This window comes from Lissotriton helveticus (genome assembly GCF_964261635.1).
Source record: "Lissotriton helveticus chromosome 1_1 unlocalized genomic scaffold, aLisHel1.1 SUPER_1_unloc_75, whole genome shotgun sequence".
NCBI classification, from domain to species: Eukaryota; Metazoa; Chordata; class Amphibia; order Caudata; family Salamandridae; genus Lissotriton; species Lissotriton helveticus.
Window position 1 is genome coordinate 252,885 of NW_027611720.1, and position 17,813 is coordinate 270,697.

General features: G+C 44.7%; 1 protein-coding gene across 3 annotated transcripts in view; it reads left to right on the forward strand.

The window, feature by feature from the left end:
* The window catches only part of LOC144806455 (uncharacterized), a 56,568-nt gene that overhangs the window by 28,728 nt on the left and 10,027 nt on the right, over positions 1–17,813 (forward strand). The window lies entirely within an intron of this gene.

Consider the following 17,813-nt stretch of genomic DNA (forward strand, 5'->3'; position numbering starts at 1 on the left):
GACTGGAATGTGTTTTCGAGGAGGCTGAGCAGATAACTGTAGGCAAAATACTGTCTTGGCAGGCAGACCAGGCCGAGCCGGGCACCGCTTCGCTGGGCAGGAAGTAAGGCAGAGGTCAGGGATGCATACCTAAACGGCAGCTTTCAGAGACAGAAGAGACTTCGGAGCCTCAATTCAGGGCCTAGCTCGGCAGAGCCAGGAAAACGTGGCTTCGCTTTAAAAGTGCACCATGTAAAGACGTTGGCAGCATGGGTTTAGAAACCAAATTAATGTTGCTTTCTTGGAGGACTTGGTAGATAACATGTTAACGTTGGACGCAAATGCATTTGCGTCTTCATTTTCGGCCATGGAGGGAAAATGCATGGAGGTCATGCACATACATGGGACGTTGGGGTACACGATAGGGGACATACCTGGTCATATAAAATTCGATTTTCCTCATTCCCTCCTTGTCCCCTACGTTCCCTTCAGGATATATCTATGTTCATGAGACCATCTATCTGTTCATATAACATCATTTGCTCGTCCTTTCTCATTCGAGCACGGGATCGTGGGCGTGGACGGGGAATAGAAGCTGTGGCGCACAAGCCGCAAATCGCTGGCCCACATTGTAGACAAAGACAACAACTGAATACTATAAGGAGTATTATTCCTAGGAATGACAGTACTTTCCATCCCCAGGCGGATATCACACTCCAGAACCAACCGGACCAAGTCCAGGTGCCTGGATTCTGGTGCATCTGGTGAGCTATCTCATGAAGCCTTGTGATGGCTTTGTATACTGACGGTGCATTATTAGGAATGAAAATGCAACAACTAGATCCGATCACTCTACAGGCCCCGCCCCTATCGGCCAGGATGACGTCAAGGACAAGGCGATTTTGAAGAACAACAAGTCTCATAGCAGACTGCTCTTCGGTCAAGTTACCTAGGGCAAAAGTAGTCTCATTCACTACTGCTTCAAGGGTACGTGTCAATCTACGTATTATTTTACTGTTTTGGACAGGACCTATAAACCAAAAGTAACCTTTAATGTAATCCTTATACTGATCCCATGCCGATTCGGAATAATCAATAACAGGAGGAAGATCTCTCTTATGTCTTACATGCACAAGACGTGAATTTCGATGATAATCAGGTGGGGCTAGAAAAACAGGTGGCAGTAGGAATGCAATGTAACATGTTCCATCCCAATCTAAGGGCAGACGTACATAAGCTGTTGACCCACAAATAAAATAGGAATGGCGGGAAGCTTTGAAAGTAGACTTTCCTTTATCACTGAATTCGACCACAGTACTACAATCACTGTGTCCTAGGTGTACTGAACCATTCTTTCTAACGCATAATTCACCTTTCACTGGTAAAACTGTTATAGATGGCAAGTCCACATTAGTCTCGGACTGGACGTTCAGAATCATAAGATTAAGTGTAAAATTCCCTAATCCATACACTTCATTTTCTAGATCAGTTCCTGTCCTTTGGGGAAGACCTTCCTTGTCTGGGAAACATGCTCTATTCATAACTGTATTCAAGTCTCCCCATATCCAATTGCCTTGGGAAACTTTGGACTTGCTGTCTAATGATGACATTAAAGTAAAGCATGCTCCGCACGAACCATTGTGTGAAAACGGATAAGGAAAAAGAGGCAGAGCTCCCTTGTATTTCTGATAGGGAGGGAGTCGGCCACATACCCAGCAATTTGTGACATTGCTGGTCTGGTGAGAATGGTGTAACATACTGATAAAGGTGTTGTTGCGCAGTGCAAGTCGATAGGAGAGTTCGTGTGGGGGCAGGTCACTGAAAGTGTGCTCTACGGTATCATTGAAAAAAACATGTACGTGTGAACCATGAGGAGGAAAGAAAACATGTAAAGTCCAGCTTATACCAATAATCGTAAGACTCAGAAAAAACATAAAAAGTAACGTGATAATGCATCTGCTGTGCAGATTCTTACAGTATTTCATTTTCTTGACTTTCTGTCTATCTCTCTCACTATGTGGGTCTATCTCATACATGTCAGAAACCTGTCTAACCGCTTCACCCAGGGGGGACTTAAACAATTAAACGCTGTCTGACTTACTAGACCTCAACTTAGTTCTGTATTCCTGTTGCGGAGTTTTTTCTAACAGGGGGAGTTTAGAGTCTGTATCAGGGCAGTCTTTGAAAAAAGTCTTTGGACACAGTCCACGAAATCTCTTCACGTGGCTGGAGTGGAGCCACCCCTTCCTTCCTTCGATCTTCACAGCAGTCCGCGTGGTCATCAACACCAGTTTGGGTTCCTTCCACCTGGGCTCCAGAGGGCTTGAGCGATCGAAATTGCGCACGCAGACCAGATCGCCTGGAACGATTTCATGCGGTTTCACCTGGGTGTTGTCCGGGAAGGCAGCCGCGACCTGTGAACAACAAGAGTGTAGTGCAGACATCAAGAAAGCTAGGTAATCTGTCAGCATGTTACTGTCAACATCTGTGATTTTGCGGGGCATAGGCGTACCCCACATGTTTGGGGGACGACCGAAAATGATTTCATAGGGGGACAAACCAGTTCTAGAATGGGCTACCATACGCATGTAAAAGAGGGCAACCGGCAGGGCTAGCATCCAATCTACGCCTTTTTCTGCACAGACCTTCGCTAAACGTGTTTTCAGCGTCTGATTGTGTCTCTCTACAAGGCCAGCTGCCTCGGGATGTCGTACACAGTGGAATTTCCACTGGTATCCTAACAGGAGTGATACCTGTTTCATAAGCTCGGACGAGAATGGCTGTCCATTATCTGAATACACGACACGGGGCAAACCATATCGTGGGAAGAATTCACGAACCAACTGCTTGGCAGTGGTTACGGCAGTGTAATCTGGAACTGGATATGCTTCTGTCCATCTGGAAAGGGCACATACAACTACAAGGACGTACTTGAATCCGCGACATCTGTCCATCTGGATATAATCCATCTGGAGGACTTCAAAAGGGTGGTCAGGAGGATGAAATCCACCTTGTTCCACGGGAATGCCTTTGCCTGGATTGAACTGGCAACAGATCATACAGGTACGTACTTTCTGTTTCGCTGCTGCACGTAAATGCTTGTTGAACCATATATTCTGGATGCTGTCTAACATGGCTTTTTCTCCTAAGTGTGCTGGACTATGTGCTGTATTGATGATAACTTGAACCATAGAGTCGGGGAGAAACCATGTGGCCTTTCCCTTCGTCAACCATCCCTGATCTGTCTGGACCCCTCCTTGTTCAGACCATTTCTTGGTTTCGTCTGGAGTGGCATGTGTCTGTATGTCAATTACATCTTGTGTGGGATCCCTGACTGTCATGCAATGTGTCAGTGATGGTACATCTGTCTTTGTCGTGTCAGTTGGAATGTCTGTATGAGTCTGAGCTGTAAGCTTGGCTGTTCGATCTGCCAGGTCGTTACCCTGGGAAATAAAATCAGTGACTTTCGTATGTGCTTTGCACTTCATGATGGCTATGGCTGTAGGCAAGTGTATTGCTTCTAACAGAGCTTGAATGAGGGGACCATGCTGTATCTTGGCACCGTGGGAGGTCAGAAAACCTCTCTCTTGCCAGAGAACGCCGAAGTCGTGTACGACTCCGAATGCGTACTGTGAATCCGTGTATATGTTTACTTTCAGGTTCTTGGCTCGTACGCAGGCTTGGGTCAGAGCGATGAGCTCTGCTGCTTGAGCAGACAGTGTGTCAATACGATGTGTTTCTATGACTTCAGTTTCAGTAGTCACTGCATATGCGGCTACTAGCTCTCCTGTACTTGTTCTCATGCATGAACCATCCACGTAAAGTGTCAGGTCGGGGTCAGTCAATGCAATGTCAGTCAAGTCTTGTCTGGGCTTCGTTACGGTATTAATGACTTCCACACAGTCATGTGGTACGGGATCTGCTGTAACTGAGGGTAACAGTGTAGCTGGGTTCAGTATGTTGCAACGTCTAATTTCTATGTGTGGCTGAAACAATGTCAGTTCATATCCTGTCAGTCGTGCTATGGTTAAGTGTTGAGTCTGTGTTCTGTTTAAAAGAACTTCCACGGAGTGTGGAACCTGTACTGTCAGAGGATGTCCTAATACTATGGAATCGCTTTGTCTGATAGCTAGAGCTGTTGCTGCAACTGATTTCAAGCACGCAGGCAGAGCCTGGGCTACTGGATCCAATGTACTAGAAAAATAGGCACAGGGCTTGTGTTTTCCTGCTTGATCTTGTGTGAGGACAGACAATGCTGTACCGTCGCGTTCAGTGACAAAAAGTGTAAAAGGTTTGCTGTAACATGGTGTCGCTAAAACAGGTGCTTGACATAGGGCTTTCTTCAATTCGTCAAAAGCAAGTGTATGTTCCTGAGTCCAAGGGAGGACAGTCGAAGTTGCTGCCTCCTGTGTTGTCAACTGTATGAGTGGCTTGGCTAGATATGCATACTGGGGAATCCATTGTCTGCAGTAAGAAGTGAGGCCAAGGAAGGCCCGTACTTCCTTTTGTGTCTTGGGTTGTGGCAAATGTGCAATTAACTGGATGCGTTCAGGTGTCAGCTGTCTCCCCCTCTTGGACAGCAAGTGTCCTAAGTAAACCACTTGCTGGGCACAGAATTGGAGCTTCGAAGGGGATACTTTATGCCCCTTTTCGGCCAAAAAATACAAGACTGTCAGTGATGCACGTTCACAGTCACGTTCTGTACGGGCTGTGATTAACAGATCATCGACGTACTGGAGCAGGGCAGTGTCAGTTGGCATGTGAATACTGTCTAGTTGTCGTTTCAGTGCTTGACTGTAAATACTAGGACTTTCTGTGAACCCTTGAGGTGCACGTGCAAATTTGAAGCTACGGCCATTTAAACAGAATCCGAAAAGGTACTGGCTTTCCGGATGAATGGGGACACTAAAGAAGGCGTTCTTGAGGTCAATGACAGTAAAGAACGCTGCTTCGGAATCAATGGCAGTCAATAGGGAAGAAATGTCTGGGACTACCGGGTACTGGGGTATGATGCATTTATTTAATTCTCGAAGGTCGATCACCAGTCTGTAGACTGGAGGTGCATTTGGGTCAGTTCGTTTAAGAATCGGGATGATTGGAGAATTACATACATTGGAGTCAGTTTCTACAACCACTCCTTGAGCAATGAGCTCGTCAATAATTTTCAATAAGGCTGCTACAGCCTCAGGTGGCAACTTGTATTGTCGGATTCGGGGTAGTACAACTCCTTGCTTGAGAGTAACACGATATGACGTAATATGCATGCAACCTACATCAGTCGGACCTTGTGCCCATAAATGTTGTGGTACATTCTGCAATCGTGGATCAAAATCTCTTAACACATAATGACCTTTAAAATCACGTAAAAACAATCTCACTCCTTCAGGAGAACAACAAATCACTGCTCCCAGTGCTTTCAATGTTTTAATACCAAGCAAGTTTTCTGGACATGATTTCGTAAGTAACAAGTCTGTAGTACGGGATAACGGACCAACTTCTAGGGAAACTGGCTTTGACACTTCGTTAACAATAGGCTTTCCTGAAAATCCCAGGGAAACATTCTGTGAGCCTGAGAGGGGTGCCCCTGGAACCTCGTCATGACTGATGGTAGTTCTGCTCGCCCCTGTGTCAATCAAAAATTTTCTGTCTTTCCCTAATACCTGACTATGTACATAGGGACCCTCTTGATCTACAGGAACCTCGATAAGGGGCAAGCCAACCTCCCTCTCTAGGCTGTTTCATGAGTACTGCTGATAATCGGGATAATCTGACTGAGCATACTGATACATTTGCTGTGTGACATGTTGAGTGGCAGCTATGGGTTGGGGTTGGGGTACCGCTACTGTCTGTTGTGTGTTCTGAGGAGATCGCGTATTCTGTGGAATATTTTGCGGAACCTGATCTTGTCTAGGAGGACGCGGTCTTTCTTTCGTCCTTCCTGTAGCAATATTGTATTTCAAAACGGTACATTCATTTATATAGTGACCTGGCTGCTTACAATAGTTGCAATTCCCTTTAACGGGAGCTACAGAATGACTAGTCTGTGTAGTACCCCTCTTCTGACTGTCACCTGGAACGGACTGGGCAACTAGTACTTTCATTTTCGTATCTTTAATACGTCTCTGTTCATGTTCGTGTTCTTCTCTGATTCGATTCTGGTGATACTGTAACATTTGTAACATTTGGGAAGGAGTATTAGCTTGCCATGTACTCTCGACTTTCAGAACTCTATTTTTAACCTGTGGTAAGGAATTCTCTACTAATTTGGTTACGAAAAGATGTGGATAGGATTCACTACTTGTTTTCAGGCCGCTATTAATAATGAAACATTTCTCGAATCTGGAATAAAAATCACTAGTGTCTTCGTCTTGTTTCTGTTTGCAGGCTGAGATTGCATCCCAGTCTTCCTTTTTAGTTGCTAGTAATCTTGGCAAAACCTGTACTAATAACTCGGGCATTGCTTTGGCAAGGTCCCCGAGACCAGTACCAGGGACTCGTGTATTTTCTTCGTTTTCTAATGCTGCCCAATCAATCTTTTTCTCTCCCACCTCCCATTCTTTCTCTTTCAGTTTCTCGTAAATGCCAGCAGGCAACAGTACTTTTAACATTTTAAGTATATCGGGATACGTATACTCTCCCATGCGGGGCATGTCTTTTAATTCGCGGTGAAACCCTGCAGGGTCTTTATCATGGCACGGTACTAATTTTTTCATTTCCAATAATTCCATTTTCGTTATGGGGGTGTAAACAAATACTCGTTGAAGCGTACCCCCCGTTGTCTGAACAGGATGAACTTCTCGTAAAGGAGTCTGTCTGTCTATGTAAAATGTTTTCCTTACTGGGGGTGGAACGGGAACAAAATGTGGAGTCAGGAAAGTTCTGTACTTGTGTCTCTGTTCTAGAATGACATTAATTAAATCGGTACCTAGGCCTCTCCATCTTTTTAGGAGTAACTCTTCCAATACATTATGTAGGGGACCTGGATCAGAATGCTGACTTTCATACAGTGTAATGAGGTGTTGGATCATGTACATACCAGCTAGTCGCTGTTCGTCTGGGGAAAGATTAAAAAATGTTTGGGCTACTACGTCATCTTGATATACACTAGAATTGCCGGCCCATTGGACTGCTGACCGGGCTAGTTCTTGTTCACGCATAGTACTAAGTTCACTGTAACCTATTCGATGTTTCAATACCTTATCGGTAGCTTGGAATAGATGCTCAAGAGAACATTGTTCTGGTATGGGAGGAAGAAAACGTTTCTTGCATTCTGGGCGTATGGGTCTGTCAAAGGGGTTCGCCCTACCTACATATGCTATTCTGTCTGGATCCTCAGCTTCTATATCACTGTCTTCTGAGACATCACCATCCGCTTTCTCGGCTTCTCTTGCTTCTTTTTCCCTTGCGTGTATTTCTATAATTTCTTTACGGATCTTTCTGTACATAGATTCTATACAACCTTGTTTACTATGTTTACCATCGGCTATGTTGTCACTCCATTTTATCAGAGTTTTCATCTCGTTTTTATCTTTACCTGGCTGGTCTTGTTCCCTTATCAAACAATTTATCAAAAACTGTAAGATCATAGTTTGAATCTCCACTTTCCTGTGTGCCATGGCTTCGTGAATACTTTCTGGTTTTTCTCCTGTTCTAATAAAATGATATATGTTGTCTAGATGTTGCTTCATGTCTGGAAAAAGAGTCAAATAATTTGTAACACGTCGTATACTTCCACTTTGTGACGGTGTCTAAAAATACTGGAAGACTGAAGACACCTCCTTGGTGCCTGTTCAAACAGGCACCAAGAAGCATCTTGCCGGTCTGCATTGTAGAGGCTCCCGCCGGATCCTGAAGACTCTGTGACACAGGACACAGACTTCCAGACATCTCTGACGCTGCTCGACGTTCCCAGCAAAGCTGAGACCCGTGGCGGACACGAGATACGTGATACGGAACTCCTGGACATCCTGCATTTTGCAAGCTGGATCTACTTTCCGAGGTATTTGGAAGTTGTGCTTTGGGGTGCTTGAAGCCCCAGATCCGAGCCACATTTGCACCGACGCACAGGCCTCCACACTCTATGAGTGTCCCGTGGGCACCGCTCCTGCATTTCAGCTCAACGCGTCTTCGCGGTTCCTTGCCTTTTGGCTAGTGAGCCCCTGGAAGACTTTCTTTTAAAACTAACTCGCTTTCCTGGTTGCTCCAGGCTTGCTCCAGCTTCCCTACAAAGGATAAGCTCCTCAGACCTTGCTGGTCTGCTCCGAAGCCAATCTTCATCTCCTGCGTAGATTGCGTTTGCCAAGGCTTGTTGGGTCCAATCCAGATACCGACACCGCAGTCCACTAGATCCTTCGTGGGACAGCTCGAATCCAGCTCCTGGTCATTGTCGACGCCTCCTGGTCCTCGTGGCTGCAGAGACAAGCCTCACTTCTTCACCTGAAATCACCCGAAATCGCCTGGTTCCTTCCTGGTTCCTTCCTGGTCACTGGCTAGTGACCCAGACTCTGTCCCTTCTGCTTTCAGGTTCTTCAGATCTTCAATCCACTCTTGGATCAACCTGGACACTTTTCCTCTGGTCGCCTTCTGCACTTCTTCGCAGCTCTCCATTGGAATCGATGACGAAACCCGACACGAAAAGACACCTACGCACCCGGCTTCCCTGGGTGAGGTAACTCGAGTACTCTGGTGCTCCTGCGGGTATTGACTCTCCTAGTGTCCTAGTCTAAAAGGGCTCCATCGTAGTTCCCTCCCGTGTGCCCATAATCTGTAACTTTGTAACTTCTTCGTTTCCCATAGAAAGTCAATGGTAACCTGCGGCTGTGTTTAGTCACTGCACGTGTCTCCCGTGGTCCTCCTGCATCCTAACCGTTGGTTGTTTAGAGTAGCCCCAGCGATTCCACAGGCTATAGGCCTGCTTTCTATTCCAAAACTGGTTCTTATACACACGTTTCTTTTGATGACGTGATGGGCACTGTTGTCTGCAAAAGTACAGACTTTATTCTGCTTAAAGTATCAATTTGTATAGAAGAGACATTCAAATTAGGCCCCACACACACACACGGTCTGGTTCCTCGTGCGCATAGCCATGGCTGCAGCGCACAGAGACCCTACACTGCCGCACACAGAGGAAAAAAATTAGAGGGAACATTGAATAGGACGCTGGATTGCATGTGTAGATAGCTCTATGCTACCTTCATACATGGCCATGGCATTACTCCGCTTGACTCGTTACTGCGGTCTCTGTCGCAGTCTGGGCAGTTCTTTACAAATTTATAATGGTGCAGGCTCATCCCCGGCCACCAGTATACTGATTGTAATTCGGTCAGAGATTCCTTCATCTGTTTGTGCCTTGGACCTTCACCCATGTGTGCGTCTGCTATTAATAACTTTCTCCGATTCGTGTTTGGAATTACCCTATCCCCCACTCCAGGGATTCGAGCAAAATTACATAATTGAGTGGATAGTTCACAGGTAATGCTGCACAGTTGCCTTTTGAAGACGTTTTAACTGCCAGCATGGTTTCCCCGTCTATGTATTTTTCTGAACGCTTTTTTGTGGCTACGGAAGCCGGTTTACTTGCTTCCGCTATGGCTGTATTAGCCAATGAATTCCCTGCAACATGAACGCCATCACGTCAATGACTCAGAGTGTGTATCACGTGAGTCTTTTGTAGTTCTTTCTGTAAAAGAACTACTTGTTTCCAAAGCATCTTATGCTTGATTGTGGCACCTGTGTCATCCTTGTAATCATTTTGAACCCAGCTCTGCAAATCATTATTGTAGGAGTTGACGCAAAAAGGCGAATCGCACACGATTAGTGTCGAGGATTCACGTTCGGCATTTTCAAGAGCCATCTTTAAAGATCTGATTTCAGCTCGCTGAGCCGAACATTTTCTCAGTGATTCAGTTTTTGTTATTTTCGGTCTGAATTTACCGCAGAGCCAGCGACCTTTAATAATCGCGCAGGCTGCATCGTAGGATTTATCTTCTACATTGTAATGCTGTACAAATCTGTCTGTATAGATTATACAGGAGTACTGTTCTAGAGGGAGAATTTCGATTGGCAGAGGACATTCTTTTTCATATTTTAAATCATTCAGTTTTTTCATGTGCGGGGTGAAATAGTATTTCACGTCTTCTGCAGCAAGAGAATTTTCCCACTGTATCCATTTCGGATCCAGTGACACTGTAGGCAGGTTTACTGGGCTGAATAGTGCCTCGAAGGTGGATTCTGCTGTGAGAACAGTGATCCTTTTGCCTTGTGCTAGTGCTCGTTCTTTCGCTATAGCAGTTTGCACTGCCTTTACAGTATTTTCTGTGAGACTGAATGTTTTTTCTGCTTGTGTGTACAAATGTGATTTGTAAGCTATTGGTACCGTTTCTCCCTCATTAGAGGTCAGGTACGTGAATCAGCATCTTCCTGGGATGACTCGGATTACAAGGTTGCGTGTATTGTCACGTGTTTCTAATTTTGTTTCCGCTAACATGTCTGTTTGCAGTGATCTCAAAATTTCCGTGTGTTTTTGAGTCCAGTTGATTGGTTTAAAATCAGGTTTAATTAATTCGTAGAGAGGTTTAATCCTCTCTGCGTAGTTTAGAATGTAAGTTCTTCCGAAATTCAGGAAGCCTAGAATCGATTGTAAGTTCTTCAGCGTTTTTGGTGCTTGGAGTACAGCGCACTTCTCTAAGAAGTTGTCCGCTAGGCTTTTTCCTTCACTTGATAATTCGTATCCTAAGAATAAGACTGTTAGATGGGCAAATCTCGACTTTTTAAAGTTGAATTTGTAACCCTTTGCTGCGAACCCAAGTATTATGGTGTTCACCCTTTTCAAGTGAGTATCCAAGTCGTCGTCTGTGAGATAGATGTCATCGACATAAGATAATGCCTCATCATCATAGATTTGTAGTAACTCTGTTACTCTGGCTGAGAATAGTCCTGGGCTGTTCTTAAATCCCTGTGGGAGCCTACAGAAATTTTTCTGTGACCCCATTATTGAGAAAGCGGTCAAGTATCTGCTTTCTGGTGCAATGTTTTGGCAAAAGAACCCATTAGATATGTCTAATGTCGTTTTGTATTTTTTGCGAACTATGTTATTCATTAGTGCCGCACTGTGGGAATTTTGTACTGCAAATGTTTTGCAACATGAGTTAAGGTGTCTGTAGTCCAAGACTAGACAATATGAATCGTCTGGTTTGGAGACAGGAAACAAAGGATTGTTCATTTGAGAGGTGCATGTTTCAATTACCCCTTGGTATTCAAGTTGATTTAAAATCTCCCTGATCTGTTTTTTAGCTTCTTGCTTAATTGGGTACTGCCTTTGTGCAGTCGGTTGACTTTTTAACTGGATTTTGTGAGGAGGAGAGTCTTCATCCCATCCTACATGATTTTTGTATAATGCTGGTGCCTGGGCTACTGCCCATTTCCTTGCATATATATATTTAGTGTGATAATAGCATAATCATTTCTTCGCCATGAGGGCACTCCCTGACAAACTCTGGGGCCAATCTTTCTCGGCTAACAGGATATCATAGCCTTTTGAGAGGTTATCCCAAAATAGACCCCTTATTTTTCTAGTCTTATCTCCCTCTATACGCAGTGTTATTTCGTATATCTTATGAAGTTCGCTAACTCTGGTGTCTGCAGTTTCTACCTGAATGTATTCATTCGTGTCCACTGTCTCCAGATGACTCATCAGGATCTTGAGAGCTATGGTGATTTCTGCTGCACTGTCTAGCATTGTCTGTGCCCACTCTCCGTTTTTCAGCTGTGTCCTCAGTATTCTCGGCGTGTTCGATTACTCTAATACTGGCTACCTTCTTCCTTGGGAATTGTAATTTTATACTTTGAGCAGGTTCCTTGTCTTTGGACTTGGTGTGCTCTTCCCTTGGGTCTGACCGTCCTCTTCTTTCCGATTTCTGCGAAAAAGATCGAGAGGGATGTGTATCAATACTTTGATATCTATCAGGCTTTTTCAAGTTATCCCTATTTCTAAGGTTATATCTTTTCTCAGAGTGCTCCCTCTGGGGAGACTGGTGTTCTCGAGTCGGAGTTCTTTCCCTCCGTCGAGGAGACCTTCCTCTGGACTGGAAAACTTTTTCTTTGAGAGTGGACTGTTTATTTCCATCCCAGCTCTTTTTAGGAGTGTTTAGGTTATTTTTAATAAATAATTTTTCAGGATTTTCGAGTAGTTGGGGTTTTACTGGTTTCCCACCCAAACTATCTCTACCTAATTCTTCATAGCATTTTTCTATGATTCTGGCAAGCTCAATTGGTTGATCTGTTATATCTGTTTCTTTCAATTTCTGGCGGATCGCCACAGATGCTGCTTCTCCTTTTATATTGGCTAGTAATATAGCCGAGACCTGCTTGAAGTCTTTCAGTAATTTCATACCAAGAGTTAAAGCAGGTTCTGGACCGTATTCATTCTGAATTTGTTTTAGCACATCCGGTATTACCGCCATGGACGGAACACCATGTGTTTTTGTGTAAATGGAAGCAAAGACTGTACCCCAAGTGACACAGTCCTCCACATGTGGTGCGACCCCCATCGGAAGGCAGATAGTCAGAATTCTGTGTTTCTCAATAGGGGTTGTATTCGGAAATTCTGCCTCTATTTGAGTAATTTTCTGTGCTAACCAGAAAGGAATTTGTTCCCGTTTTGCGGGAGTTTTTCCAATACATGATTGTATGTTTTGTGGTGTAATTTTATTTTTGTTCCCCTGATGAGGGGTCAGCTGTGGAACATTAACAGCTGTTTGGACTGTTGCAGTCCGCATTACATATTGGACTAACTGTCTATGTATTTTAATCAGTAATTTTAGCTGTGCTAAAAGTTCTTCTCTTGACATTTTTTCAATGTCTGGATGTGGTGTGTAGCAGGCTAGAACCGGCCACGTTGCTCCTGGTCTACCTAGTGGACCGAGCCTGGTGATCATTATGTTTTAGGGCGCCTTTAAACCAGAGCAGATGCTCTTGGTATTTTAATGGGATTTCAATCTCCCCGAAAGGAGCGTACTTTTCCGGTGGTTCCTCTATTTTGTAATAGTGAAACTCGTGTGTTGTAGCGGTTGCCGCTGGAAAGTTTATCCAAGAATAGAATACCTCTGTCTGCCGATATTCGTGTGCCTCTATCACGAAAATGACTGTACCACCTTGTGATGTCAGTCCGTTTTCTATAAGTTTTGAGGTTATAGATTTTCTTATGTTTGCCGGGATGATAATCGCACCCGGTTCATTAATCCCTGTAACATCGGGACCCTGTTGATTCGCGCCTACTGCGACTTCATTGGTTCCGTTGTTATTGCCATTTTCTTGCATTGTATTAATGAAGGTTTGCAGAGCAGGTTTCCAAGGAAACAAAGATTAGGTGCACAATATCTTGGAACACTGTATCCTTCAACGTTGACTAAACCAGAAACTTTACATAGGAATCTCTTCCTACTAAGTTCCGGTGGATTTTAACCTTTCACCCACTCCAGACGTCTATTGGAGTATTTACAGGAGAAAGGGTCTGTGTGAAAAAGCACGACTGAGTTACTCTAACGTCTTGCGTTAGTTTTATCGCCTTACCAAGCGTTGGACGCCATGTAGTGCAGTTCCTATTTTCCCTATAGGCCCTGCGCATTGGAATAACATAAACAGCAGTGTAGACGTAGGACTGCGGTCTTCTAGGTCTCTACTGACTATGTTAGACTTAATTTAGGTTTGCGCCAGCTAGCTCAGAGGTCACTGGAAACTTTCTTGACTGAATAGGAAGTGATCAGCTTCCCTGGCTCAAACAAGAAGGGATTCAGCTTCCGACAACCGCATAAACATGACAACTTTGCTCCTCAGAATAAGAGTCAATCTCTAGAGTCGTGTGAAACAATAGACAGCTATTTCACTCAGTCAGTTGTGCAGATTTTACTTTCACCAGGATGCAGAGAATAGAGAGACAGGCGTTTTTCAATAAAATATATTATTTATTCAGCAGTCTTCCTTCTCATGCAAGAGAAATGAATTGCCACAATTGCAAAACCTGTTATTATGAAAAGTGCGTACAGTAAAAGGAGTATTACGAAATAATACTGTAAAAGCATTGATATGGTTTCTTAGCCATAAGATGGTTAAAATGAATAAAATATATACATTCATATATACATTAGCTAACAACCTCAACTGGTGCTTCTAACTATGCCTACCCCTCTGTACCTGACCTAAGCCTAATACATGGGAGGGAGTAAGTAAGTAGCAGTTTAAGTTAAGTTGGTTTTGCCAAGAGTTTGTTTCAAGAATTCTCTCTAAGGGTTTAGTCAGCACCGTACCTCTGGAATAGAATGCAGGAGGTCTGGTATCTCCTCTCAGGACCCGATATCCCAGTTACCCGCAAGGGTAGGCTGGAAACGCCGGAGCTGGATTTTCTCGTCAGGAGAAAAGACAGCGTCTTTCTCAGCGCGTCAAGGAGGAGGAGGGGCAGCGTCCGTGGGCTTCTCGCATCTGCTGGGCTCTGCAAGGGACAGCTGTTCTGCTCCAGTATTCACCACCACCGTGTGCTTGCTTAAGGCAACGTTGGTATATTTATACCTGAAAGGTGCCGAGTTTGACGTAAGTTTTTGGACATAAGAAGTCAATAAAGATGTCATTAAGAACTGGTCGTTCTTACAGTGCTCGCAGGAGTTCTATTACTAATCAAAACAAAGCAAGCGGGGCTTTCCCAGGTTGCTGGGGGGTTTGAGATGTCGAAAGAACTCGGTGTGTTATCTAGGAATCTAAGGAAGTGGCTTCTGCTGTGTCATGGACTGTCATGAGCTGCAGAGACGAGTTACTGAAATATGGCTCTGATTGTTTATGCCATTATAGGGATATGTATTGATTATAGCCGTATAGGGGCATGAGGTCACAATATTGATCGGGGTCCTAGATAGAACACAACAAGGCTAACTGTTCACAAACTTCATCCCCAAGTTCTTCTTCCCTACTTTCAAAACTGAGGTTTTCCAGTGAACAACGCAAAAGGCCCAAACTCTGCATCCAGGTTCCCACACCCAGCATCCAAAGGCAATGCCCTATGGATGATTTGGTCAGGGATATTTGCTTACCCTTTTCCGCCTCTCCTGCTAATTCCATTACTGGTTCGGACACTCAGACAAATGTCCCTCACATTGATCTTAATAGCCCCCACATGTTCTTGTCAACCTTGGTACTCTCATCCTTAGAACTATCAGTGGTTCCACATCAAAAGCTACATCTCACACCTTGTCTCCTCACTCAGAGCCATTGAGAAATCAGACATCCAATTCCCAGAGAACTCAGCCTAGCGATTTGGCTCCTGAAGTCATAGAGTTTGGTTATTTACAACTACCACCAGACTGTATAAATATTCTCAAGGAAGCTTGGAAGCCAGTACTAGAGCATGTTATGCAGCAAATGGAAACATTTTGTTGCCTATTGTAACAACAACAATATCAATCATCTTGATGCGTTTGTGCAGAATCATTTGTTAACTGTTGCATTTACAGCAATGTGGATTAACTTACACATCCATTTGTTTACACCTGGGAGTCGTAACTGCATACTTGCAAAATAGACAACACCTATCTCTCTTCAGAGTACCAGTGATTAAAGCCTTCATGGAAGGATTAAAAAGGGTTATACCGCCAAGTATTCCCCCTGCTCCAGAGTGGAACTTAAACATAGTCCTTACAAGGCTAATGGGCCGGCCTTTTGAACCAATGCACAAATTTCCGTTACAATTCCTATCATGGAAAGTTGCTTTCCCCATAACGATAACCTCACTTAGGAGAGTTGATGAACTTCAGGCATTACCTATACAAGAGCCTTTCTTTCAACTTCACAAAGACAGAGGGGTTTTACGTACCAATCCTAAATTTCTCCTTAAAGTAGTTTCTGCTTAGGGGTAACTTGGGTACGATATCAAATCAAAATAACATATCATTAGCAGTTTCACTATTAATTGAACCATCGGAATTCTTGTATAGAATTTATGTGCTGCAATGATAATAGAGCAAAAGACACACAATTGATGGACGGAATGCAGAACAAATCAAAACATTCACCCCAAGTCAAGAGATCTGGGTTGAATCCATCATTATGCTAGTTGCTAGTTTTGCCGCCATCTTAGGGAAGGTGCTGGGTGACGGTGCATTTGGCCAGACGATTCCACCCCCAGTCAGTACTTAAGGCGCCTCCTCAGCAGCGCATTTCATTGACAGAGCGCTTGTCTCCTGAGGCGGAAGCCGGGAGCAGCTCACATGGCTCATTTTGCACATCCCACTTACCCATACCCATTTAATTTAGTGGCCTTGCCCTCTGCAGCCGATCAGGCGCTGGGAGGGGAAACTGATTGATAGTTTTGCCGCCATCATAGGGAAGGTGCTGGGTGACGGTGAATTTGGCCGGACGATCCCACCTCCAGACAGCATAAAATGACATCACACTCTCGACCGCGCAGCGGACGATCGCAGCGGCTGCTATGTGCGTAGCGGCCCTAAAGTCTTCTTTATGGACTGTCCGGGTGAAAAGATAGTGCAGGCATGCCAGACTACCATGTGCTGCAGACAGGTGCGTCCAGTTCTGATACCCTCTTGCGCTCTAGGAGCATTTAGGAGTTTCATGAATATAGTATAGGGGGTCAGTTCTGTCACTCCAGTTACCCCCAATGCGTGTATGCTCTGTCGTAAGTGTCTTACCCTTTCACAGGATGAGTCAGTCTTGTCTGGGTCTCTTTCCTGTTTCCCGACATTTGAATGGCACCTCCGAAGACTCGCGAGAGCAGTGACCCACCAGCAGGTTTTGTGGAGCGCTTTTGTCCTGGATATAGTGCTGCATTTAGTAGGGCACCCACTCTCTTTTCTTTGCAGTTGCCTGAAGATAAGCAGTCCCAAGGTAGCAGTCACACCTGGCCTGTCTGTAAGTGCAGCCCCCTCTGGAGGCCTGACCATCAGCAATTGAGCCCACATTGTGGCCGGCTGGACCACAGGCATAAGCTCAGACAGGGTGTTCGACACTGGAGTAGTTGTAGTCCCTCATGGACCTCTGACACAGAGTGGTCAGAAATTCAGCAGCTAAAAGCCCAACACAGGCTCTCCAAGAAGTCAGTAGATTCAGACTTTGTTGTGTTAGGAATTTGGCAAATGCAACCTTGAATGGGCCTGTTGGCAGCACACAATCGTCCTACTGGGCCTCAACAATCATGTTGTCGTAGAGTTTTATTTTCTGCCTTGAACTGTTGGGAGAGTCTTGGCATCCCTCAGACTAGCTGGTCTTGCTGGATGGCTTTCCGGCTCGCCCTACAGATAACGAGGATGTGTCGGACCTTGCTTTTTCCAGGACAGCCTTGTCCTCCTGATGGATAGTGAAACTCCCTTCCTTTTCTTACCAGACAGGCAGGCTTCTAGGCAGACTTCTAGGCTCTTCAGGACAGTTACACAGCTTTTCCATTAAGTAATTCAGCTTACAGGTGATGTCCATTCAATTTAGATAAACTGTCAGGCTGACACCATCCCTGGTGCCACAGCAGGCACCTGCGTACTTTGTAGAGCACATTATTCCTTGGTAACAGAGGACTTTGAACTCTGGTATAAATGAGGGATAGATGGTCCCACTTGTATACACAACTGGCAGACAGGAGATGGTGTTTACTCTGTCGCACTCTCACATTGCATTTATGCTACGCACACCAACACCCTAAACATGCACTTGATGTTATTGCAAAGTCTGGGCACAGGTATAGAAATGGAGCATTACATGGGTGTGTCAGTAGAAAGCCACTCCACTGACCATGATGCAAAGATCTAATCAGGCTATTGGTCCTTACAACAGGGTGCATTGCCATC